The sequence below is a fragment of the Pleurodeles waltl genome, chromosome 8 (assembly GCF_031143425.1).
Source record: "Pleurodeles waltl isolate 20211129_DDA chromosome 8, aPleWal1.hap1.20221129, whole genome shotgun sequence".
In the NCBI taxonomy this organism is placed as follows: domain Eukaryota; kingdom Metazoa; phylum Chordata; class Amphibia; order Caudata; family Salamandridae; genus Pleurodeles; species Pleurodeles waltl.
Genome location: NC_090447.1, coordinates 1,510,311,529 through 1,510,336,728, shown reverse-complemented (window position 1 = coordinate 1,510,336,728; position 25,200 = coordinate 1,510,311,529).

Here is a 25,200-nt window from a genome sequence, read left to right as displayed (position 1 = left end):
AATAAATCTGCCCTGAGTATCTAGAAGAAATGCTTTTTCTGATCAAATGGCTAAAAATGCTGCTTTGAACCCAATTTCTGATGTCACTTTGTATTTTCCACAGACTGTTGTGTCTCTGATGTCGACTCTAAGAGATCTGCCAAAACTAGAGGAATGTGCCTGTGGGGCAGAAAAGCAAGCTTGTGAGAACAAAACTGTAACAAGCATTTTCAATGCAACGGTTCTCGCATTTGCTCGAGTTAGAGAAATTAGTGTTGTAAACTCCTAACATGACTTTTCTTGCAACACACATTAGAAAAAAAAAAAACGCAGCGTGATCACACTATGTAAAATGCAGTGCGATCGTGCTGAAATTGAAAACGGTAAAACCGAGCACGATCGCGCTATGTAAACCCCAGCGCGATCGCACTGCCTGGAAAATAAACAGATAAAGTAGTTCGGAAACGATGCTGAAAACATCGAGCCTCTTATGTTTTTGGTAGTTTACCAGTGCTGTGTAGGTGGGCTAAACACCGGAAAAGGCATGATGTATGCATGCCTTTCGCAAATGAAAGCAAGTGGATTTTAAGAGGCAAGCCAGCGAACCAATGAAAGTGACTGACGTAACATGGGTGTGTTTGTAAGCCCAAAGAGAGACTACTACAGGGGACGGAGCGCTTTGCGCTCATCCCTAAAAATGATCCCTATTGATTGTGGAGGAACAGCAGTGGGAGAGTGGGTGTACAGAAATCCCTCCTCCCCAGCCACGCCCGACTGTACCAGGTATCACCCATACCAGCAGAGATGCCATGATTAATGTTGCAAATATCTATTGACTTGGTACATTCTTCCCGTTTTGCTGCCCAACAATATTGCCCCCCTATCAATCCCACAGTATTAGAAAGGGAACCAAAACCACTGCTGCTGCCCATCCACCTCCACGGGCCCCTTCGTTCAAATCCACATTGTCTTTATACAAATGCTTAAATGTTCTTATATGTATTTCCTGGTTTTAGTCTGTATGTTTTCAGGCTGGATCTAAGCTCTTCCATGCGCATATGCTGATAAGATTACAGTTGCAAAAATGTCGATTATGGATTTCATTCATAGGTTTGGAGTCCCCCTTTGAGTAAGAAGTGACAAGGGCACACATTTTTTGTGTTACACAGTGCAAGGCTTTAGAGCTCAAGTAACACTTTCACTGTGCCTACCACCTCGGGTCATCAGGGAAGGTGGAGCGTTTCAACACTACCTTGAAAAATAAAATAACTAAAATGTGAGCTGAGGCATACCTCAAGTGGCCTGACACCCTTCCCTTGACACTCTGGACAATCAGAGCCTTCGCTAACCAAAAGCCTAAGCTAAATGTGTATGAAATAGTAATGGGATGACCCATGATGCTTCCATCAAATCCTCCTATATCGCCAGCATCTCTTGACTTGCACTTAATTGATGACATTACCCCCTGTAATGCAAACAGCTAATTTGCTATTGTTTTCAGGTCTGAGCTGCCCGACCTGTCTGTATGATCAAGTTTGTCCCAAAATGCAACCACAGGATTGGGTCCACGTGTCAACCCACTAGTTATAATCCACCCTCCAACCTACTCTGTTGGCAGGGCCCTTCTCAAAGCTTGCTCACAACGAACACTGATGTAAAGTGCCATGGACTACCAGCTAGGGTGCATGCCATTCACTGCAGGAGAACCACTGAACCCCAAAAGCTTTGACTCTGCTGTTGCCTCTGAGCCTGTGAACCAAGTCTCTCTCTTATGCATTTTGTTTTTGCTTCAACAAACACCCAAACTTCATCTGCTCTGGAATGAGCATCTGCTGCCAAATTTACCCCACTTTGCTCTCTACAGTCCACCTTCCTGCCGATACCATCTCTAGAATAAGTAGTTGTGAACCTCCCAGGAACTTTGGCCCAGATTTACAAGAATCTGGCATATGATTACCGAGGAGCGAGACTTTTTGCATACCCCCTCCTTTCCCACAGCCACCTAACAACACCATGGGTGGGCCGTATTTACAATACGATGTACCGTGGCGCACGTTAGGCCAATAGCATCAAAGTTTTTGACGCTATTGTGGCGCTTTGCTGCACTAGAGTCAAAATATTTTACGCAAGTGCAGCAAAGTCCAAGGAGGCCCATTGATTTCAGTGGGTGTGTCAATGTAATGCCTGCTTTGAGCAGGCGTTAAAAATTACACCAAAATGGCGCAATGAAATCTACAAGCTTTTATTGCACCATTTGTGCGGGCCTCCTAGCGCTTGAACGCCCCCTGGCATACATTATGACTGGCTCAGGCATAATGTGGCACAAGGGGTCGCAAAGTGGCGCAATGCATGCACTGCACCACTTTGTAAATGTGGCGTGGTGATGTTTGCCTCCTTGAGCCACACTAGTGTAAAAAAGTGACGTTAATGTGGAGCTAGTAGACTCTAGGGCCTTGTAAATCTGGCCCTTTATTTTGCAATTGGCCTGACTGGTCTTCTTTGCAGCAAGCCTTCTTGTTTGGATTACTGCGTGTCTCTGCTTAATAGAGCTGGAGGAGGGTGCCTGGAGATCAATAGCACCATTCTTGCCCACCCACCTTTGACACCAGTGATCCTTGTGCAGTGAGACCACCTTTTTTCACATGTCCTAGACCTAGAGCAATGCCAAGAAAGGCTTAATCTTTCTTCTTGCTGGATTTGTGCCCATTTGTCCAATGATGCTTGAGGGAGCACAACAATGGTCCCAATTCCCTTTCACGAAGAAACCGATGAAGAATAGTGCTTCGATTTATACCTCAATGGACTCTTCCCTGTGCAAAGCAGAAATGCTTCTATTTTTATCCTCTTATACGTAAAGGACTTAAATCTTCCTTGACCCAACATTAGCTGAAAGAGCTACCACCTATGCGCACTTTCTTTACTTTTCGCTTCTGAAACTCAAAATAGTATGAACGTGGGCCACATTTCTTGCACTTTTTTTCTTGCAGACTGATCTGATTCCAGCTTAATCCTCAGAATTCTGTACTTCCCTCTGAAGTCCTTTACTCACTCATTGGCTTCCAAGGGAAACCTTTTAGTTAGTGTGTGGTAACTGAGCCTACACCTGGCTACCCAAGGACTACTCTGGATCCTGCAATGCTGCTTAGATCCCCCCCCCAACATGAAATGCGTCTAAGGGCCATATGTACGAACACATTTTCCCATTGACACAGAATGGGAAAAACCCTTTGGTACATCTGTCCCTAAGTCCCCACACTAGAAAAGACTGCCCAGAGGAATATCCAAAACGGACCATTTCTTTACTGCCCTCTTCTCTATGCACAGCTTTTGATTACCGATCCATCATGAATTTCAAACTGTAGCTAAGTTTTCAGAAGTTGCTAATTTCACCACCATTGCATGAGGATTCATTTCTGATCAATTAGAAGCCCAAAGAACTGTCCTTTTGGAAAACCAAATGGCTCTTGATGTTGTCCAGGCTGCCAAGAGTGTAGTTTGAGTGCTGTTCATGCATGGCAGGTTTCATTGAGGATACATGGATAGATTAATCAATAATGTCAAGGAGTTACACAAACTTAGTAATGATTTAGGTCGATGTATGGAGCATGTGGTTTTGGTTGAAGGGCACGTTTGGGGGGTCGGGAATGAAGATAATGGAAATATTTTTAGCAGTCTTTGTTGTACTTATCGTCCTTTTACTGAAAATAAAAGGCCCATCACTAACTACATTTTGTGGTGGATAAAGTAATACAACAATAATACCACTCATGTACTAAGGAAGCCAGTCACCCTGGCCAGTTATAGGGAGTTATTACAACTTTGGAGGAGGTGTTAATCCGTCCCAAAAGTGATGGTAAAGTGACGGATATACCACCAGCCGTATTACGAGTTCCATAGGATATAATGGACTCGTAATACGGCTGGTGGTATATCCGTCACTTTACCGTCACTTTTAGGACAGATTAACACCTCCTCCAAAGTTGTAATAATCCCCATAGTTAGGACCACGTTTCTATAGACAATGCATTTTTTAATTTGCTTATTACTTGGGCCTAGGAGGGGGAAAGGGGCTTGTAGTCCCCTGCTCGAGCCATTGTTAGGGCCCTGGTGCGCATCCCCTGGGACCCCCTTCCTTTTGTTGGGGATGGGGACTTGTGGCCTCACTCTCTGAGAAATATGTATGCCCCAGTAACCCCATCCCCGGGCTGATTTCTTTTTGGGGGACTGGGCTGTGTGCCCCCTCTTCTCAAGCCATAATATGGCCGAGGGAACTGCATCTCCCAGGGCTGATGCATTTTTATTTTATTTAGGGAGGTGGAGGCAAACGTCTCCCTCTCTGAGCCACATTGTCTTCCAGGGGGAAGAAGAAGCATTTTCATTTAAATGAGGGGCATGGGGGCCTGATGATACTGTCCCGGGGACCCCGTCCCCTGGGACAGTGTGCTGTTGCCTACTCTGGACAGTTCAGGGAGGGAGTACAAATTTAATTTCCTGTGAGTACAGATTATATTTCCTGCCCACACGCTCCCAGATAGGGAATTCACCTTTGTTTCCACCCAGCAGGAGCAGAGAAGAATCTGCTCTTGTTTGAGTGGGAGCAAAGCAACAGAGCTGGCACCCGCCGCACCCAACGTTGGTGCTGGCTGCGGAGCCGGCAGGAGCTGGGAGGGGCTTTGGGGCTCTGTCCACAGCCCTCAACATAAAAAGGTGTTGGGGCTCCAGGTGGACAGTGGGGCACCCATGGTGAAAGAAAAATGGCCAGCTCCCACCCGCAGTCACAGTAGGTGCTGGCTGGGGAGACAGCAGGAGCTGTGGAGCTGCCCCTGTGGCCCCAAAGTGTGCATAAAAGGTGAGTGTACTGGGCGGGACCAGACCCCCTCAAAAATGAATTCCTAACATAAAAGAGGAATAATAAATGAGTGGCAGGAGCTGCTGATTTACAATACTCCAGACAAGAAGCTCTGCACAATGCTCTGCTGTGGCTTTTAAATTTCATTTTGTGGTCATGGTGGTGCATTTTGTTTAATTTTGTGGAGGGCTGCAGGGAGCACAGCAGCCCCGAGGAACATTAAGAAGAAACACAGTAAGTCTCCTGGGTCATTGATTCCATGACCCAAGGAGCTCTTACCATTATTATTAAAGAATTCGGAGCTGTAGCTGCATGCTCTTCAGCGGAAGTGCAGGGATCCTTCTTGTTAGTTCTATGGCTACATATTGTGGCTTGGAAGTGTTAAAAAAACAATAAGTATTTTTAAACATTGGAATGTGGGTATGTATGAAATAATTGTTGTCTTTTTGACAAAGGAAAACTTTATAGCTGTAGATGTGCTCACTGACTGATAAAGCCAATAGGCTTGCCTTTTATAATTATGTATTTAGAGTCAGAGCTTTTAATGTTGTAAATTCCTAACTGGACTTTTCTTGGCACAAAACGTTTGCTGGCAGTCAAACGTATCAGCAATCAAGCAATTATCCATGTAACAGGGTCAGTCTGCAAGGTGGTAACAAAACCGCCCCAAGGCGGGACAAATGGAAAGCATGTACCAATGATATGTGATTTTTGAAAGGCAAGTCCATGAACGAGTGAAAGTGATGGGCATGAGGTGGGCGTGGTTAAAAGCCCACAATTCTTCCAACAGGTGAACGCGTTTGCGCACTCGACTTAAAAAGGGATTTATGCGCCTGTGGGTGATTGGGCTGCCAGGCCCTGCGCCCACCCCCACATGGCCAAAGGCTGTGCTTAATGGGAAAATGAGAGCAACCCTGGAGGTTGGGCACAGGGCCAGGCTCTGTCCCAAGTGCAGCAGGGGGTTGGGTGCCCGCTGGGAGTTGGGAGCAGTTGCTGCCCACAAGCCAGGCCTTGTGCCCAACCACTCGTGGCACATGACAATGCAGTAAGGGGATGGACGCCTGCAAAGGGGGGTTGCACAGTGATGGACTTCTGCCTTAGCGTAAGTCTTACAGCGACAGGCATCTTCTTGGCCAATGCTAAAACAATGCTGCCAAGTCGTGAGTGTCTCTGACGTGTAAAGTCTCACTCTCATGTCTAGCATTGCAGACAAGGCTCTCGAATAGGTTGCTCAGCTTTTTTTTCGTTTTAAATGTCTGCTGCCAGAAGCCCATTGTACACTCAGTTTCTGAGCACCCAGAAGCAGATTTTAAAACAACGGTGGGCTGCAGATTAAAAGAGGTGCCCCTTTTAATACAAGAAGTATGTACGAGTAGGTTTTATTGTGTGTAACGTTGTATATCTTTTGCAGAAAGTAATTTTTCTGGGAAGTACCGATAATACATAACATTATGGGCCTGATTACAACTTTGGAGGAGGTGTTAATCTGTCCCAAAAGTGACGGTAAAGTGACGGATATACCACCAGCCGTATTACGAGTCCATTATATCCTATGGAACTCGTAATACGGCTGGTGGTATATCCGTCACTTTACCGTCACTTTTGGGACAGATTAACACCTCCTCCGAAGTTGTAATCAGGCCCTATGGGGGTCATTACGGCCAAGCGGTAACCGCCGTGCGGCCGCCGATGCGGCCGCACTCCAGCGGCCCCCATCACGACATCCACGCTGGGCCGGCGGGCGCAAACCAAGTTTGCGCCCGCCGGCCCAGCGGGGATGAGGTCGCAACACAGGAGCCGGCTCCTAATGGAGCCGGCGGTGTTGCGGCCGTGCGACGGGTGCAATTGCACCCGTTGCGCTTCTCACTGTCTGCTATGCAGACAGTGAAAAGCTGGCCGGGGCCCTGTTAGGGGGCCCCAGGACACCCCTTACCGCCAGCCTCTTCCTGGCGGTGCAAACCGCCAGAAACATGCTGGCGGTAGGGGAGTCATAATCCCCAGGGTAGCGCTGCTTGCAGCGCTGCCCTGGCGGATTATCACCGCCGGGGCTAAAACGGCGGGAAACCGCCGGCCCCGGTGGTGCGACCGCGGCGCTACCGCCACAGTCGTAATAAGGGCCTCTGTACCGCCAGCCTGTTGGCGGTACGGGCGCTACATTACCCCTGGCGGTCTCCGACCGCCAGAGTCGTAATGACCACCTATGTCCTTTGCTTCCATTCAAGACAAAAGCACGCATGCACTAATTGCGTCTTCTTGACGCATAATGCAGCCATCAGCCACATAATGTGGGCCTTCGTTGCCGCATAGCACCCAGAATCCTTGCCGAGAGCATTTGCAGGCTTTCAAACTCACTGGAGATGCCTCTGGCCCATGTTGCCAGATGCCAGGGGGCTCTGCCAGCTCTCAGCAGAGAAGGAATGTTCCCCCTGGCTGGCCAGGGCACCTTGGCCCGCGGCCTCGCGCACTTCGCCGAGGTGTCTGGCATAATCCCGCGTTACAAAGCACAGGCAGGGCCTGTCCTGCCTCACTGGGCCCACATGACACTGTTTCCCGCCAAGGAGGGCCAGCCTGGGCCGCCATCCTCCGCCCCTTCCCATAAGGAGCCTTGATCATTAAAAATAGTTTTAAAACAGACCTCCTTGGCCCCCACCGCCTGCCTGGCACTTTCAAACTAAGCAGCCCCAACACCCAGCTGCCAAAAAATATATAAAAAAAGAAAAAATGAAGGGACGTCAACATTCCTCAAACAAGGCCAAGCTGTTCCCTCTCCAGCCCTCGGAGCAGCAAGTGAGATTTATGTGTCCTGGCGCGCAGGAGCGCGGGACTTTTATGGAGAAAGTGCTTTTCGGATTGAATCATTTATGGCTCCCACAGCACTCTTGGCTTGTAAGCGTTTCAGCATGCAAGGGGGGAGGGGGGGGGGCGGACAGCCCCCTCCCCTAGGCCCACCTGCATTAAATATTATTTGAGTTATGAGATATTTCTCTCCGAACCCTGGTCCCCAGATGTGCGCCCCGCGCCTGCTGCTCTCGGCTGCCTGGCAAAACGAGCCATTCTGACACAGGTTTTTAATTTGTTCTGAAAGGAAAGGAGTGATTTATCCACTGCAGGATGGGAGACCAACACTATTAAAAAAAAACTTAGACAGGCCGCGTAGAAAGAGGGTGTGCGAGAAAAACGTATTTCAAACACCCCCTCAGCCGCCCCCTCCTCGTCTGGTTCAAACAAAGAAACCCAAGGCTGGAGGGGCATTCAATTTAGGAGACAGATTCCAAGCAAATGCATATTTCAGATGGAAAGTGTTGTGCAAGGTCTCAGGGGCGTCCAAGTGTAATTTAACCTCTACAACTCCTGTTATCCTGCCTGGCTGTTGTGTACAGCATCTCCACGATTTCTGTAAAGCTGTCAATTATCTAGAAGAATGTGTTCTTCCGAAATCACCCAGGTTCCTCTTGTATGTATTAAATGCAGCAAATCTTCTCCTTCTGTAAGATCACCAGGGCTTAGTTTGTGCCTGTGGTTGCAGGTGCTGGACTCTGGCACTCGTTTTTTGGGACTGAGGCTTACTTTTTTTAGGTCGATGTCTGGTTTGCTAAAGGCATCTTGGGGACTTTCAGAAAGTTGACCTATGAATGCATTGCACTTGTTGATTATCATTGACTTTGTGATTTGTAGCTCACACATTCTGGCTTTCCATTTGCTGACTTTATTTGCTTTAGGCCTTTCAGATTCAGTTCGACCCTCCCGTTGCCTAAACTGTGTTTTGTGTATCCTTCCATGAACTCACTTTCTGTTCACAGGTCTTTACATCTCGTTCTCATCTCGTCCCATTTGCTGTGCATTCAAAGAGCAAGGTCAAATATCTGTGGCTCTGTACTCTATGCCACTCCACTCTGCGCTCCGGCACTCCTCAACACTCCACTCTGCAACACTCCACTATACGATGCACCACCCTAATCTGGATGCCTCTGAATTCAATGCCACTGCACTCTATGCCTCTATACTCTGCAACAGTCTAGGCCAACGCACTCTACACTAGTCCACTCAACTCTGTGCCCTCCAGTGTTTGTCACTTTACGCGACTCCACACCATGCCACTCCAACACTCTCTGCCACTCCACTCCACAACACTCTATTCCACTGTTCGCCATTCCACTCTATGATACTCCATGGTTCTCTCCCCTACACCACTAACGTTTAGCCATGCTGGCGAACAATATGGCTAAAGCACATTGGCAAAGTCAATTGCTCTTGCATTGGCAAGACCTCTTGGCTTTGCCAATGCTTGCCATCATCAGAATTTGAACCAGAGTGAGAGAGGGGCAAGGCTAGAAAAGGCAACAGAAGAAGGAAGAGAACAATAGGAAAACAGTGCTCTGGAAGTCTGTGCTGCTTCTGCATTACTCATTCCTTTAATCATGTGCAGTTGCCCCTTAACGCTCAAGTGAAGAATTCATGCTCTGAACGGAACAAGATAGAAATATAGGCTGTGCTGCGTCAAATGGAAACGGCAGGAACGTGCCATATCTACCAAGCTCGTTCCTGCTCTCCCTCTGCGCTGGCCCGCTAGTGGGTGCCGAGTGCCAATGCAGGCACCCTTGCATAATGGTGCCGGGGTGACTACTTTGCAGGCAACACTGTATCTGTGCGAGGAGAAACTCCTTCCTGCACACAAAAATCCTTTGAGGCATTTTCCTCTTTCCTACAAAGAGGAGGTGCAATAAAGATATTTCTCCTTGTTACACCTCCTTTGGGAATGCGTAGTATTTTGATGCATTCTTAGGTGTTAGTAAATCTGGGAATGCACCACAATCCATGGGTGGATGTGTAGACACACCCACGCTGCAATCATGGAATGCCCTCCCAGGGCAGAGTACGTGACTTGCACCACGTTGCATTACTCTAGATTTACTATCCCACTCAGAGCCACACAACGTGGCTTTGCATGGCATAGGCAATCTCACTTAAGGGCTTGCATTGCCCTTGCGTCACCTTGCGTGACGCAAGGGCAACACAAGCCCTTGATAATTCTGGCCCACAGGCTTTGGCCGTAGCTTCTTTCCAATGTCCCCATGAAATGGGAAACAACTGGTCCCTCAGAGTAGGATTCTTGTTCCCATCTCGACCTTGTAAGGAGCTGTGCCGTACTAGCACCGAGGTCTGACCGGGCTCCAACGGAGTGGGCCTGATTCACAGAAGCATTTGTAAGTAGGGGAAGTTGCATTACAAGAGAACTCTTTTGCAGACTCGTACACGCCTTCGTGAAGTGACCCTGAAATGTCCATATCCTTATTATTAAAAGTGAAATGACAGCACAGTCCTTTCCATTTGTATTAAATTCCCAGGTTATTTCTATTCTAAACGTTTTGGGGCAAATTCTCAAAGACAAGAGATAAGAAAGATGACTACAGGAGCCCTACTTTACATACTGTTGGATTCCTCTGTGAATCACCCCCCTGCATTGCTGTTTCCACTGGCATCAGACCAAGCCTAGACCACCTTGTTGGACATTCTGTCCTGGAGAGAATCAGGAGCTGCCTGACCAGAAAGCATTAGCGAACCCCCTGAGTCCTGCAGTTATGGAAGAGTTTCAACGGCGAGGAGTCTAAGGGTGCTGAGTCCATTCCAGCACCAGTACAGCACCAGTGGTCCCTCTGTGGGATATTGACTTGGAGGCCAGTTGGATCTGTAACTGGTCTCCTCTGAGCAGTGCCTGATTCCCCATCTGTCACCGACCACCGGAATTCCAGTTCACATTTCTATGGTGAGTTTGCATCTGTTTTTGCGATTTTTGGGAAATTCTCACCTGCCTCGGCAGACACTGAATGGACTCAGCTTTCAGACTCATTTATACCTTTTCCCCATACAAACGTTGGCCTCTGAGCTGCTCCACTGCTACATTAACATTTTCCCTCAAGGGGGTGCTCCTCAGCCACCACAGGGCGCCAGCACGAGTACCCCAGTAACCTAAGAACTCTGAGGACGACAGGTGCACTCCTAGGAGGAAAAACATGCAACACTTTGGTCACTGAGTGGTCCATATGCAAAGCTCCATTGACTGCCCTTTGCTCATGCCCAATGAGCATTCCTTCTTTTGGGAGGAATAAATACAGCTCGCCAGTCTGCGCTTCAAGGGCAGATATTCAAAGTGTACTTGGTCCATGATGCTGTTTCCCTACAAGTCATCTAGTGCCTTGTGTTGTTAATAACTCTCCATCAGTACAGGCTCTTTCTTCCTGTGTTATTGAGATTCAGTCAATTCACACATTACACACTAGAGGGGGGACCCTGGAAAAAAAACCCTGCAGGAACTTAACTTCCTCTTACAGCATGTCCAAAATGTGCTCAGCGTGCTGGCCCCTCCCTGGGCCATGTGCTCCACTGAGGAGGAGGGTAGGGCAGAAGCTCCCGTTTACTCAGTGCCTAGACACTCCCTACTGTATAGCTGTTGCAGCACATTGTAGCTATTGTGGAAATGAGCGCCGCGGTGCGCCATATTATGAATACGGCGCAACCATGGTGTTGTTAGGTGGGGGAGGGGCGGTGCCAGAAAAGTGGCGCATCGAAACCGATACGCCACTTTCTTGTAGATCTGGCCCTATATGTTCAACCAGAATATGTACTGTTGCAAATTGGTGTGAGCCATGTTCGGCGGCTGCTTTGTGTGTATATTTTCATGTGTGTTAAAGTGGAAGGAGTGTCTGGAGTGTGTAGCTAGAGGTCTTTACAAGTTTGGGTGCATGTTTTCTGTATACATTCTAGGTGCATTGCCAGGCTTGAGATATGTGTACGAGGCACTGAGGCTATATTGTCTAGTTATTGTCTGCAGTATCTCCTACCAAGACTAAATGTAGGGTGTTGGAGGGTGTCAGTGTAGAGTAGTGTGTAGTTGTGGAGTGGTACACTGTTTGTGAAACGCTGGTGCGAGGAAGTGGGGCTGGATGTATTGTTCACCACTTGGTCCTGGACCATCGTTGGGGTGTGGTACTCTAACCCCGCTCATGCTGAGTTTCTTTCAGGGAAGGAAAGGCTGGCAGTCATGGCAAAGGGTCGGCGCTGTCTGTTCTGAAGCTTTATGTGTGGAGAGGAGTCGCGTAGTGGTACCAACCCAAGAATAAACTACAATTCCCAGCAGCCCATGATCTCTTGCATAGTCTGTAGAGACAGCTACCATCTCTGATATCTGGGTATAACTTCCCTCATGGCCCATGCTTTCTTTGCTATGCATTTGTGATACAATGTTGCTGCTGCAAGGACCTTGATATGCAGATCTCGGATTTTGTTTGGCAAGAAACATTATTTTTTTTATGGCTTTGAATTAAAGCTCCCTAGAAATACATAGCAGGATTTTAGAAAGTCTTGTTGTTGGTGAAAATGAATGCTGAACTATTTTTTTGAACATTTATATGGACTCTTGTAAGGGTCTGTTACATGTACGAAGGGTTCTCCTGTGAGGAAACATGAAGAACTCTTAGCATGGACTATAGTGCTCATGCCGCGTATGAACGTCAAAGTATAAAGTATTAGAGTTCTAGGGTGTACGTACGAAGTGCTGAGATTGGAGTACAGCAGAATGATAACATTGTGGGCTAACTTACAGTTCTACAAGAGGCAAGTAGAAACTAATTTTCCAAAAAGAGAGTCAGTAGTGACGAGGCTTGAGGTAGATCTATTTAACGTAATCATTCTTTGTGTGCTTAGATTTTAGGAATTCCACATCTGAATACAGAGGATTGTTACACAGGAATATTGCTAGGGGATTTCCATTCACAATTAGAGGGATTTCTATTCACAATTATAGTTAAGTGCAGGACCATCTAAACAGTTACTTAAGATACCTACTTGCCTTTTAGATAGCCACTACAACCTGCAGACATCTTTGATCAACAGAAGTGACAGGGCAGAGTTTTGCGGACCAGTCCTATGCTTTCTCCCGTATACTTTATAGGTCGAGCATAGCAGCGTGCAAGTGCTGCTTTTCCGACGTATTGGACCTGGGCTTGCCTTTCAAACACCCTTTGTTGACATTGGTAAATGCTTTATGTTTGTCTCTCCTTGGGGCTGTTTTGTTACCGCCTTGGGGACCGACCCTGTTACGTGGATAATTGCAGGTTTACCGATATGTGTGACTGTGAGCAAACTTCTTTTTCCTTTTGTGTCTCTCCTTTGTGCTCACACTCATGGCGGCCATGGCGCTTTGAACTGACTTGCCTATGTCAACTGTTTTACCTTTGATTTTCAATTTATGTGTCAAGAAAAGTCCAGCTAGGAATATACACATCAATAGCTCTAACTCAAGGATACGCAACACCCATTGCATTGCAAATGCTTGTTGTATTTGTAACACTGGCCCTCATGTTATGATGTATATGGTCACTGATGGAGGCGGTGGGAGACAGAAGACTGCATCAGTGCTGTTTACAAGGTTAGCACACCTTGGCAGATGAAGGCTGATCTCACAGCTAAAAATGAATGACCCATATAGCTAGGCCACTGGTGGTTTCATTCCTGCTTGAGGCCGAAGAAGTGCGTAATAAAAGTTGTTACATTGCAGGTTACCACTTTTAACATTCCCCTCCCTTTTTTCCTACACAACAATGCAATTTCCTTTTCACTAAAGCTTTCATTAGAAGCCCCATAGATATTATCTGGTGTTTTAGCTGTAGGATATGTTACAAAATTTGTTATATAGATAATTACAAACAGTGGAGATTAGTTAAACCCAACCGTTGCCTGCAATAGATGGAGGACAAGGCTACAATGACACTTGATTATGTGATCCTGATATACAAGCCGCGTCTTTCCTCCCGACATTTCCCTCTTTATTGACTTACTCAGACTGTGAGGTACACCTGTTTGAGTATTTTGTGGTGGGCCACTCTGAGAGGTTGCAGTGAGGTCAATTAATCACTGCTGAAAGTTTTGAACTAGACATGTATGATAACCTTGGTATCTTTTTGAGTTTAGGTGGACACATCTAACCATACCTCATCCACCAGTTGTTAGAAGACTGAGCACAAAGCTTCAGGGAGATGAAAAGCAACAGCACAAAACATGACAGTCGGTTGTCTAGGGCACTGATTCCCAACCTGTGGTCCAGGGACCCCTGGGGGTCCGTGAAGCCTTTTTAGGGGGTCCACGACTGCTTAGAAAATGAAATAATATTAACAGATTAGGTCCCCAGCTTTCAGTAAGGGGTCAGTGGGGGGTCCCCAGAGTACAATAATGATTCAGTGGGGGGTCTCCGGGTCCCAGTAATGATAAAGTGGGGTTCCACAGAAGTCAAAAGGTTGGGAACCGCTGATCTAGGGTAGCACCAGCATACGAGTGGCTTCTGGGGACCGGAAGGTGAGTGCCTGTCTTCGATGTGATTGACACTTGGGCCTCGATGCACCAATCTTTCGGAAGAAAAGAAGACAAAGAGTTTTCTGCTGCTTGAAAACTGTAAAACTCCCAAATATAAAGCCATCTCGTGCATGAGGAGAGAAAGAACAATAGAATAGACTGAAGAAAACTTGATTCAATATGTCTTCTTGGAATGTCATGTTTCCTCTCTTGTAAAATGGTGCACTGCTCTAAGTCCAATTTGGACCTTTTCTCAACAGTCTTCCTGACACTACAAGACTGGCTAGAACCCTTAATATAGAACACACTACTATTAATACAAAAATAATGAGCTAATAAACAATCACGCTAACACTGTCTAAAACTAGATTTCCACATTCTATTTCTGAAACAGCCCAAATGCATCTTCTCCCTTCTTGACTTGAACCTATTGAGGGGCTGCCAACATTAAATCAGTCATCACAACAACACCTGCTCAGCCACTCCCAGAATCCAGAAACCTAAGCTCCCCCCTCTCAGAGCAACCCCTGGCAGGGGGCCCTTGCCTGATATTGGCTACAACAACAGGGACTGTTTATCCCTACACACACCAAAAAGCAACAAACAGAGCCAAACCACACCTAACTGCAAACTTTCCAAGGGCATTCATTTACATGAAAAATGAACAGCTATTTGTGGTTCTGAGACATACGCCATGCGTCGTACGTAACCTGTGCTGCCTAACCTTGGTGCACCCGGGGGCTACTGAAGCACTGGCAAGCAAACCTGCATTACTAATGTATTCCTTCCATTAACAACAAACCACAGAATGTGGTTGCAAATGCAGAACAAACAACACGTAAACCCCTGACCAGCTCTCGCCTCTAGGTGCTGGTCCTAATAACAGACACACTAACTTAAATTGTGAGTTCGATTTCAAATTTCCCACATTTTATAAACCTGCTTTCACCCTTCATAAAATGGATCCCACAAATGAGAACCTAAGTCACATCAGTGTGATGAAAAAAATCCACAGTTTATATCAGTATTATCCATTGAGAATCCAAGAAACAAAACAAGTATTGGTAAAACCAATAGGTCTTGCCTCTGCAAGAGCTTTTGGGTTTGCCAATTAGTTTAATCATGTTATGCATGTGCATAGATACTGTTCAGCATGGATAAAACCTAGTGGCATAAAGGAGAGTGTTGTAGAGTGTCGTGGAGTGTCCTAGAGTGGTGTGGAGTGGTGTAGAGTGGAATGTCATGGAGTGGCGTGGAATAAAGTGGAGTGTCATGGAGTGACATAGAGTGGAGTGGCATAGAGTGTTGTGTAGAAAATCAGAGTGGATGGGCATAAAGTGGAACAGAGTGTCCTAGAGTTGATTGGACTGGAGTAGAGTGTAAAAGAGTGGCGTACAGTGGCGTACAGTGGCGTTGAGTTAAGTGGCATAGAGTGTCATAGAGAAGAGTGGCACAGAGCTGAGTTGAGTAAAGTAACGTGGAGTGGCATTGAGGAAGTTGTGTAGAGTGGATTAGAGTGTCATAGACTAGAGTGTAATAGAGCAGAGTAGATTTTCTTAGAGTGGAGTGTCATAGAGTGGTGTAGTGTAGTAGAGTGGAATGGCATAGAGTAGAGTGTTGCTGTTAGACCCAGTTTCCTGGGCACCGGGGCACTCAGGGATTACTACGCTCCAATCGCATCAACTAGAGTGTTGTTTCTGCTGGTGTCCTGGGGCCTCAGTACTAGTGGAGTCAAAACCGGAAAACCAAGTATTCCTCTCCAGCACTTGACTCTCTCAGGGTAGCTAGACAGAGCAGTCCAAGGCTTACTCAAGGAGGTGAGGTGGGTTTAGACATTCAGAATACTTTGCACACCATACTACAAGCTAATAATAGCAATGTCCCGTCAGTGCTTCACTTTTTAAAAAGAAAAGTACTTTAATACACACAAGAGAAATATATATCACAAATAAAACTAGGATAAACAGTGACAACCAGACATCTCTACAACCCTCTAAGCCACAGTTCTGACCCCAAACTGTATTATAGCGCCTAGATGCTAAGCACTATAAAAACACAGCTAGCATGTAGACACACAATTAGCATTGCATATTACAGACCATGTTGCACAGGGTTGCTCTCCTTCGCTAGAGCCATGATACTATTCCTTGTATTGCAAAGGTGTAGTTTCAGCATATGGTGTGAAGTCAAAGGTTCCAGATCAGCCCCAGAACCCACCCCACAAAGAACTGGAGTGCCCTCCAGTCCTGAGCAACGACACTGCTCAGGGATCTGATCACAGTTGCCTGATGTCTTGGCAGAGTTTACTGGACTCCCACTAGTCCAGTAGTCACTGGCTAGCTGTAGGAGGGTATTGGCTGGCCAGAGTGCTAGTACACCCTGGTACCCCCATGTGTCATCAAGAGAAAGGTAGGAGTCCTGTACCACAGGGCACTCTTCCCCAGCTACAGATGGTAACTGGTAGTGTCATACAGGCTCCCCCAGCACAGAGGACAAGTCTGGGCAAAGTTTTATCACCTTCAAGGACTGGAATCAAGCTTCCCAGTTTTCCTCTGTCTCTGTTGCTATGCTGCAAGCTTCCATATCTTGAGCAGCTGTTTGTAATTTCCTTGTCTTCCAAGCCAATGCTCGACAAGCCTCTCAACAAAGCTGGTCCTCTGCTTCCAGGCTTACTGATTGATACATTTACTCTTTCACATCTGACAAATTCCTTCACAGCAGAATCCTTCCATCCATCACAGAGACAACTCTCTCAAGTTCAGACGCGGAGAGCAAGCTTCCTTGCCTTTACACTGTTGGACCACAGCTGGCTTCTGTAGATGCTTGTTAGAACCGCAGACCAGTCTTGAACAACCACTGACCACTCAGGCCAGACCTTTATCACCTCTGATTGATAGGCTGATCCAATCAGAGGGTCTGCTACTTTTGAATCCTGTGTGCTCCTCCAATCATAAGACACAAGTGTGTCATGCTTACTGAATGTAAAAGTCATGCAAAGATGAGTTACTCTCCTTCAGGACAGGCTCTTGGTATCAGCCCGGGCTCTTCCCCAGAGAGGAATTTGAATGAACTCCAGACCAGGAGGCACTGACCATCACCGAACAGAAAGAGGGACGGTCCCTCCAAGCAGTTACTGCAGCTAAACACAGATAAGAGCAAGCGTCTACCCCCAGCCCACCAGGCTTCTCCAAGGAATAGGGCGGGGCAGGGGGAGCTCAAAGCAGAAGAGCTCATCTCACATTAAACACAATGGGTCACCTCACCATTCTCTCGTAGGAAACCTACCGGCTCTCAAAGACACATCCCAGGTAGACAACGGCAACAGGACCACAGGCAAAGAAGACGGCACAGACTTGATCAGGAGGGTGGCTAATAGCACGGTCCCCCACCAAGGGTACAAGGATACGGTATCCCTGACTAAATATTTATTGCTAAAACCACTGTCAGTCTACCACCTCCGTGGTAGAGAGGGCAGTAGTCACTCTCTGTGAAATAGGGGTGCACTATGCATGCCCCCTAGTCCTCAGAGCTAAGCTCTAGGGTCTCAGTCCATGTTAACAGGGAGATCCTCAGTGGATGTTTATGTTCCCTGAGGTAGGGATCTAGAAGCCAAACAGTAACTTTTACGGGACTTGCCCGTAGATCACCATAAGGCAGGGGAAGCACGTTCTACAGAGACATGCAGAAGACTTACCGTACCAACAGTTGCAGAGTGTCGTAGAGTGGTGTGTCGTAGAGTGGAGTGGCGTAGGGCAGAGTGGAGTGGCATAAAGTGGAGAAAAGTTATCTGGAGTGGCATAAAGCAAGTTGTGTTTAGTGGATTAGAGTGTCGCAGAGTAGAGTGGCATAGAGCAGAGTAGATTGTCATAGCGTGAAAGTGGAGCGCTGTAGTGCAGCAGAGTGGAAAGGCATACAGTGGATTAGAGTGTTGTGGAGTGTCATAAAGTGGAGCGACACAGAGTGGCATTGATTGGAGTAGTAGAGCCAAGTAGAGTTGCATGGATTTGCATAGAAGGAGTTGCTTAGAGCATTGTAGAATGGAGTAGGGTGTTGTAGAGTGTTGTTTACTGGAGGATAATGTTGTAGAGTGGAATGGCATAGAGTGGAGAGGTGTAATGTGGAGTGCACAGAGTGGGTTAAAGTGCTGTATAGTAGCATAGAGTGGAGTAAAGTGTTGGAGTGGAGTGGAGTGGCATGGAGTAGAGTAGAGTGGAGTGGAATAGCATAGAGTAGCCTACAGTGAAGTGTCATAGAGTGAAGTGGGGTACCGTGGAGGGGTGTCGCGTGGGGGGGCCATATATTTGAGGGGCATAGAGTTGTGGGACAAAGTATTGGGTGGAGAAGAGTGTCAGAATGTAGAAGAGTTAAATGGAGTAGTGGGTCAGAGTGGAGTACAGTGTCGCAGAGTGGAGTAGAGTGACCTAGAGTGAAGTGGTATAGAGTGCAGTGAAGTGTGATAAAGTGGCAAAGAGTGGAGTGGGTTACAGTGTTGTGGAGTGTCGTGGAGGGAGTAGAGTGCCAGAGTGGAAGGGCATTTGGCAGGAAGACCAGTCGGGATGGAAATTCCATATGCCAATCTCGAGATTACCAGTGCTTGTTTGATCTACCTAAGATCTTCTTTGGGCACGAGTCTTAAGTGGAGTTGAGAATGCTTTATCAATGCTGCTTTCATGGATAAATTGATTTAGCTGGTTAGTGTAGGAAAGTACCACCTGCCTGGCATGTTACCCCCATTTTTCACTGTATATATGTTGTTTTAGTTGTATGTGTCACTGGGACCCTGGTAACCCAGGGCCCCAGTGCTCATAAGTGTGCCTGAATGTGTTACCTGTGTAGTGACTAACTGTCTCACTGAGGCTCTGCTAATCAGAATCTCAGTGGTTATGCTCTCTCATTTCTTTCCAAATTGTCACTAACAGGCTAGTGACCATTTTTTACCAATTTACATTGGCTTACTGGAACACCCTTATAATTCCCTAGTATATGGTACTGAGGTACCCAGGGTATTGGGGTTCCAGGAGATCCCTATGGGCTGCAGCATTTCTTTTGCCACCCATAGGGAGCTCTGACAATTCTTACACAGGCCTGCCACTGCAGCCTGAGTGAAATAACGTCCACGTTATTTCACAGCCATTTTACACTGCACTTAAGTAACTTATAAGTTACCTATATGTCTAACCTTTACCTGGTAAAGGTTAGGTGCAAAGTTACTTAGTGTGAGGGCACCCTGGCACTAGCCAAGGTGCCCCCACATTGTTCAGAGCCAATTCCCTGAATTTTGTGAGTGCGGGGACACCATTACACGCGTGCACTACATATAGGTCACTACCTATATGTAGCTTCACAATGGTAACTCCGAATATGGCCATGTAACATGTCTATGATCATGGAATTGCCCCCTCTATGCCATCCTGGCATAGTTGGCACAATCCCATGATCCCAGTGGTCTGTAGCACAGACCCTGGTACTGCCAAACTGCCCTTCCTGGGGTTTCACTGCAGCTGCTGCTGCTGCTGCTGCCAACCCCTCAGACAGGCATCTGCCCTCCTGGGGTCCAGCCAGGCCTGGCCCAAGATGGCAGAACAAAGAACTTCCTCTGAGAGAGGGTGTGACACCCTCTCCCTTTGGAAAATGGTGTGAAGGCAGGGGAGGAGTAGCCTCCCCCAGCCTCTGGAAATGCTTTGTTGGGCACAGAGGTGCCCAATGCTGCATAAGCCAGTCTACACCGGTTCAGGGGACCCCTTAGCCCTGCTCTGGCGCGAAACTGGACAAAGGAAAGGGGAGTGACCACTCCCCTGACCTGCACCTCCCCTGGGAGGTGTCCAGAGTTCCTCCAGTGTGCTCCAGACCTCTGCCATCTTGGAAACAGAGGTGCTGCTGGCACACTGGACTGCTCTGAGTGGCCAGTGCCACCAGGTGACGTCAGAGACTCCTTGTGATAGGCTCCTTCAGGTGTTGCTAGCCTATCCTCTCTCCTAGGTAGCCAAACCCTCTTTTCTGGCTATTTAGGGTCTCTGTCTCTGGGGAAACTTCAGATAACGAATGCAAGAGCTCATCCGGGTTCCTCTGCATCTCTCTCTTCACCTTCTGCCAAGGAATCGACTGCTGACCGCGCTGGAAGCCTGCAAACCTGCAACATAGTAGCAAAGACGACTACTGCAACTCTGTAACGCTGATCCTGCCGCCTTCTCGACTGTTTTCCTGCTTGTGCATGCTGTGGGGGTAGTCTGCCTCCTCTCTGCACCAGAAGCTCCGAAGAAATCTCCTGTGGGTCGATGGAATCTTCCCCCTGCAACCGCAGGCACCAAAAAGCTGCATTACCGGTCCCTTGGGTCTCCTCTCAGCACGACGAGCGAGGTCCCTCGAATCCAGCGACTCTGTCCAAGTGACCCCCACAGTCCAGTGACTCTTCAGTCCAAGTTTGGTGGAGGTAAGTCCTTGCCTCACCTCGCTGGGCTGCATTGCTGGGAACCGCGACTTTTGCAGCTACTCCGGCCCCTGTGCACTTCCGGCGGAAATCCTTTGTGCACAGCCAAGCCTGGGTCCACGGCACTCTAACCTACATTGCACGACTTTCTAAGTTGGTCTCCGGCGACGTGGGACTCCTTTGTGTGACTTCGGGTGAGCACCGTTTCACGCATCCTTGTAGTGCCTGTTTCTGGCACTTCTCCGGGTGCTACCTGCTGTTGAGAGGGCTCCTTGTCTTGCTCGACGTCCCCTCTCTCTTCTGGTCCAATTTGCGACCTCCTGGTCCCTCCAGGGCCACAGCAGCGTCCAAAAACGTTAACCGCACGATTTGCAGCTAGCAAGGCTTGTTGGCGTTCTTTTGGCGGGAAAACACTTCTGCACGATTCTCCACGGCGAGAGGGATCCGTCCACCAAAGGGGAAGTCTCTAGCCCTTTTCGTTCCTGCAGAAACCTCAGCTTCTTCTGTCCAGTAGAAGCTTCTTTGCACCCGCAGCTGGCATTTCCTGGGCATTTGCCCATCTCCGACTTGCTTGTGACTTTTGGACTTGGTCCCCTTGTTCCACAGGTACCCTAGATTGGAAATCCACAGTTGTTGCATTGTTGGTTTGTGTCTTTCCTGCATTATTCCTCTAACACGACTTCTTTGTCCTTAGGGGAACTTTAGTGCACTTTGCACTCACTTTTCAGGGTCTTGGGAGGGTTATTTTTCTAACTCTCACTATTTTCTAATAGTCCCAGCGACCCTCGACAAGGTCACATAGGTCTGGGGTCCATTCGTGGTTCGCATTCCACTTTTGGAGTATATGGTTTGTGTTGCCCCTATCCCTATGTTTCCCCATTGCATCCTATTGTAACTATACATTGTTTGCACTGTTTTCTAAGACTATACTGCATATTTTTGCTATTGTGTATATATATCTTGTGTATATTTCCTATCCTCTCACTGAGGGTACACTCTAAGATACTTTGGCATATTGTCATAAAAATAAAGTACCTTTATTTTTAGTATAACTGTGTATTGTGTTTTCTTATGATATTGTGCATATGACACTAAGTGGTACTGTAGTAGCTTCACACGTCTCCTAGTTCAGCCTAAGCTGCTCTGCTAAGCTACCATTATCTATCAGCCTAAGCTGCTAGACACCCTATACACTAATAGGGGATAACTGGGCCTGGTGCAAGGTGCAAGTACCCCTTGGTACTCACTACAAGCCAGTCCAGCCTCCTACATTGGTTGTGCAGCGGTGGGATAAGTGCTTTGAGACTACTTACCACTCTTGTCATTGTACTTTTCATAAGAGAAAAATATACAAAACAAGGTCAGTGTATATACACATAGCCAAAAAGTTTAGCATTTCCTCTTTTCACTCTTTTCTAAGTGCTGAAAAGTACTTCTAACTTTCTTAAAAGTTCTAAAAAGTTTAAAAAGTTTTTTTCTCTCTTTGTAAAAGCTCTGACAAACTTTTTTCTCTTTTTCTATCACTTTAACTCTCTCTAAAAATGTCTGGCACAGGCCAAAATGTTGATCTGTCCAAACTTGCATATGATCACCTTAGCTGGAAAGGAGCAAGGAGTCTCTGCATAGAGAGAGGTTTGAGTGTAGGGAAGAATCCTTCCTTGGAACTGTTACTTAACATGCTTAGAGAACAGGATAAGGCTAGAAGTGCCCCATCTGTTGAAAAAGTAGCTAATGGTTCTCAATCTGATCCAGGGACTCCCCCAGGAAAAGATTCAGGAAAGAAACTTCCTAGCCTGCCCATTACTAGACAGTCTAGCATAGTTGGTAATGATGATGAGCCACACCATATAAATAGTGTTGTCTCACATCATAGCAAAAGCATTTATTCTCACCATACTGGTAGTGATGTTTCTGTTAGCCAAGCTGTTAGGGTGGCTTCTGTAAGGGGCAGGTCTCCTTCTGTCCATTCTCACCATACTTCTGTTTCAAGGCATGTCCCTCCCACCCACCCTGATGACAGATTGTTAGAAAGGGAGCTCAAAAGATTGAGAGTGGAACAAACCAGACTGAAGCTCAAGAAGCAACAGCTGGATTTGGATAGACAGACTTTAGAAGTAGAGAAGGAGAGACAGAAATTGGGTTTAGAAACCCATGGTGGCAGCAGCAGTATTCCCCATAGTCATCCTGCAAAAGAGCATGATTCCAGGAATCTGCACAAGATAGTTCCCCCTTATAAGGAGGGGGATGACATTAACAAGTGGTTTGCTGCACTTGAGAGGGCCTGTGTTGTACAGGATGTCCCTCAAAGGCAGTGGGCTGCTATCCTATGGCTATCATTTAGTGGAAAAGGTAGGGATAGGCTCCTTACTGTGAAAGAAAATGATGCTAATAATTTCCAAGTTCTTAAGAATGCACTCCTGGATGGTTATGGCTTAACCACTGAACAATACAGGATAAAGTTCAGAGAGACCAAAAAGGAGTCTTCACAAGACTGGGTTGATTTCATTGACCATTCAGTGAAGGCCTTGGAGGGGTGGTTACATGGCAGTAAAGTTACTGATTATGACAGCCTGTATAACTTGATCCTGAGAGAGCATATTCTTAATAATTGTGTGTCTGATTTGTTGCACCAGTACTTGGTGGACTCTGATCTGACCTCTCCCCAAGAATTGGGAAAGAAGGCAGACAAATGGGTCAGAACAAGGGTGAACAGAAAAGTTCATACAGGGGGTGACAAAGATGGCAACAAAAAGAAGGATGGTAAGTCTTCTGACAAGGGTGGGGACAAATCTTAAAATGAGTCTTCATCAGGCCCACAAAAACACTCTGGTGGGGGTGGTGGGCCCAAATCCTCTTTTAATCAGAACAAGGAAAAGAAACCATGGTGCTATTTATGTAAAATAAAAGGCCATTGGACAACAGATCCCAGTTGTCCAAAGAAAGGCACCAAGCCTCCTACCACTACAACCCCTACTGCTACACCTAGGGGGTTATTCTAACTTTGGAGGAGGTGTTAATCCGTCCCAAAAGTGACGGAAAAGTGACGGATTTACCACCAGCCGTATTACGAGTCCATTATATCCTATGGAACTCGTAATACGGCTGGTGGTATATCCGTCACTTTACCGTCACTTTTGGGACGGATTAACACTCCTCCAAAGTTAGAATAACCCCCCTAGTGTCCCTACTAATAGCAGTGGTGGTGGGAGCAAACCTACTAATAGCCAATCCAAGGGAGTAGCTGGGCTCACTATTGGTAACTTAGTTGGGGTTGGCCTTGTTAGGGAGGCCACAGAGGCTGTGTTAGTCTCTGAGGGGGCTATTGATTTAGCCACCTTAGTTGCTTGTCCCCTTAATATGGATAAGTACAAGCAGCTACCCCTAATAAATGGTGTTGAGGTTCAGGCCTACAGGGACTCTGGTGCCAGTGTGACTATGGTCATAGAGAAACTGGTCCACCCTGAACAACACCTACTTGGTCACCAGTACCAAGTAACCGATGCTCACAACAACACACTTAGCCACCCCATGGCTGTTGTAAATCTCAACTGGGGGGGGGGTTACTGGTCCAAAGAAAGTTGTGGTAGCTTCAGATTTACCTGTAGACTGTCTATTAGGGAATGATTTGGAGACATCAGCTTGGTCAGATGTGGAGTTGGAGGCCCATGCAGCAATGCTGGGCATCCCAGGGCATATTGTTGCTTTGACAAGGGCTCAGGCCAAAAAGCAAAAAGGACAGGGAAGCTTGGATCCTGGAACAATGGACCAAGTGCTCCCTAAAGCTAGGGCTAGTAGAAGCAAACCACTTCCTACTATCCCTCCCTCTACAGTGGATTTAACTTCTGAGGAAGAAGAATTCCCTCCCTGTGCAGAACCTACACCAGAGGAGCTGGAAGCAGACACTGCTGAGCTTTTGGGTGAAGGGGGGCCTGCCAGAGAGGAGCTGAGTGTGGCACAGCAAACCTGTCCCACATTAGAGGGTCTCAGACAGCAAGCTGTCAAACAGGCTAATGGGGATGTCAGTGACTCTCACAGAGTTTACTGGGAGGACAACCTCTTGTACACTGAGCATAGGGATCCTAAACCTGGAGCTGCCAGGAGATTAGTGATTCCTCAGGAGTACAGAAAGTTCCTCCTAACCCTGGCACATGACATTCCCCTAGCTGGGCACCTGGGTCAAATGAAAACTTGGGACAGACTGGTTCCATTGTTTCATTGGCCTAGGATGTCTGAGGACACAAAGGAATTTTGTAAGTCCTGTGAAACCTGTCAAGCCAGTGGCAAGACAGGTGGTACCCCAAAGGCACCCCTTATTCCACTGCCTGTGGTTGGGGTTCCCTTTAAAAGGGTAGGGGTTGACATAGTTGGCCCCCTTGACCCTCCTACTGCTTCAGGCAATAGATTTATCTTGGTGGTAGTGGACCATGCCAGAAGATATCCTGAAGCTATTCCTTTAAGGACCACTACAGCACCTGCAGTGGCAAAGGCCCTCCTGGGAATATTTTCCAGGGCGGGCTTCCCAAAGGAAGTGGTATCAGACAGGGGAAGCAATTTCATGTCTGCATACTTAAAGGCCATGTGGAAGGAGTGTGGTGTAACG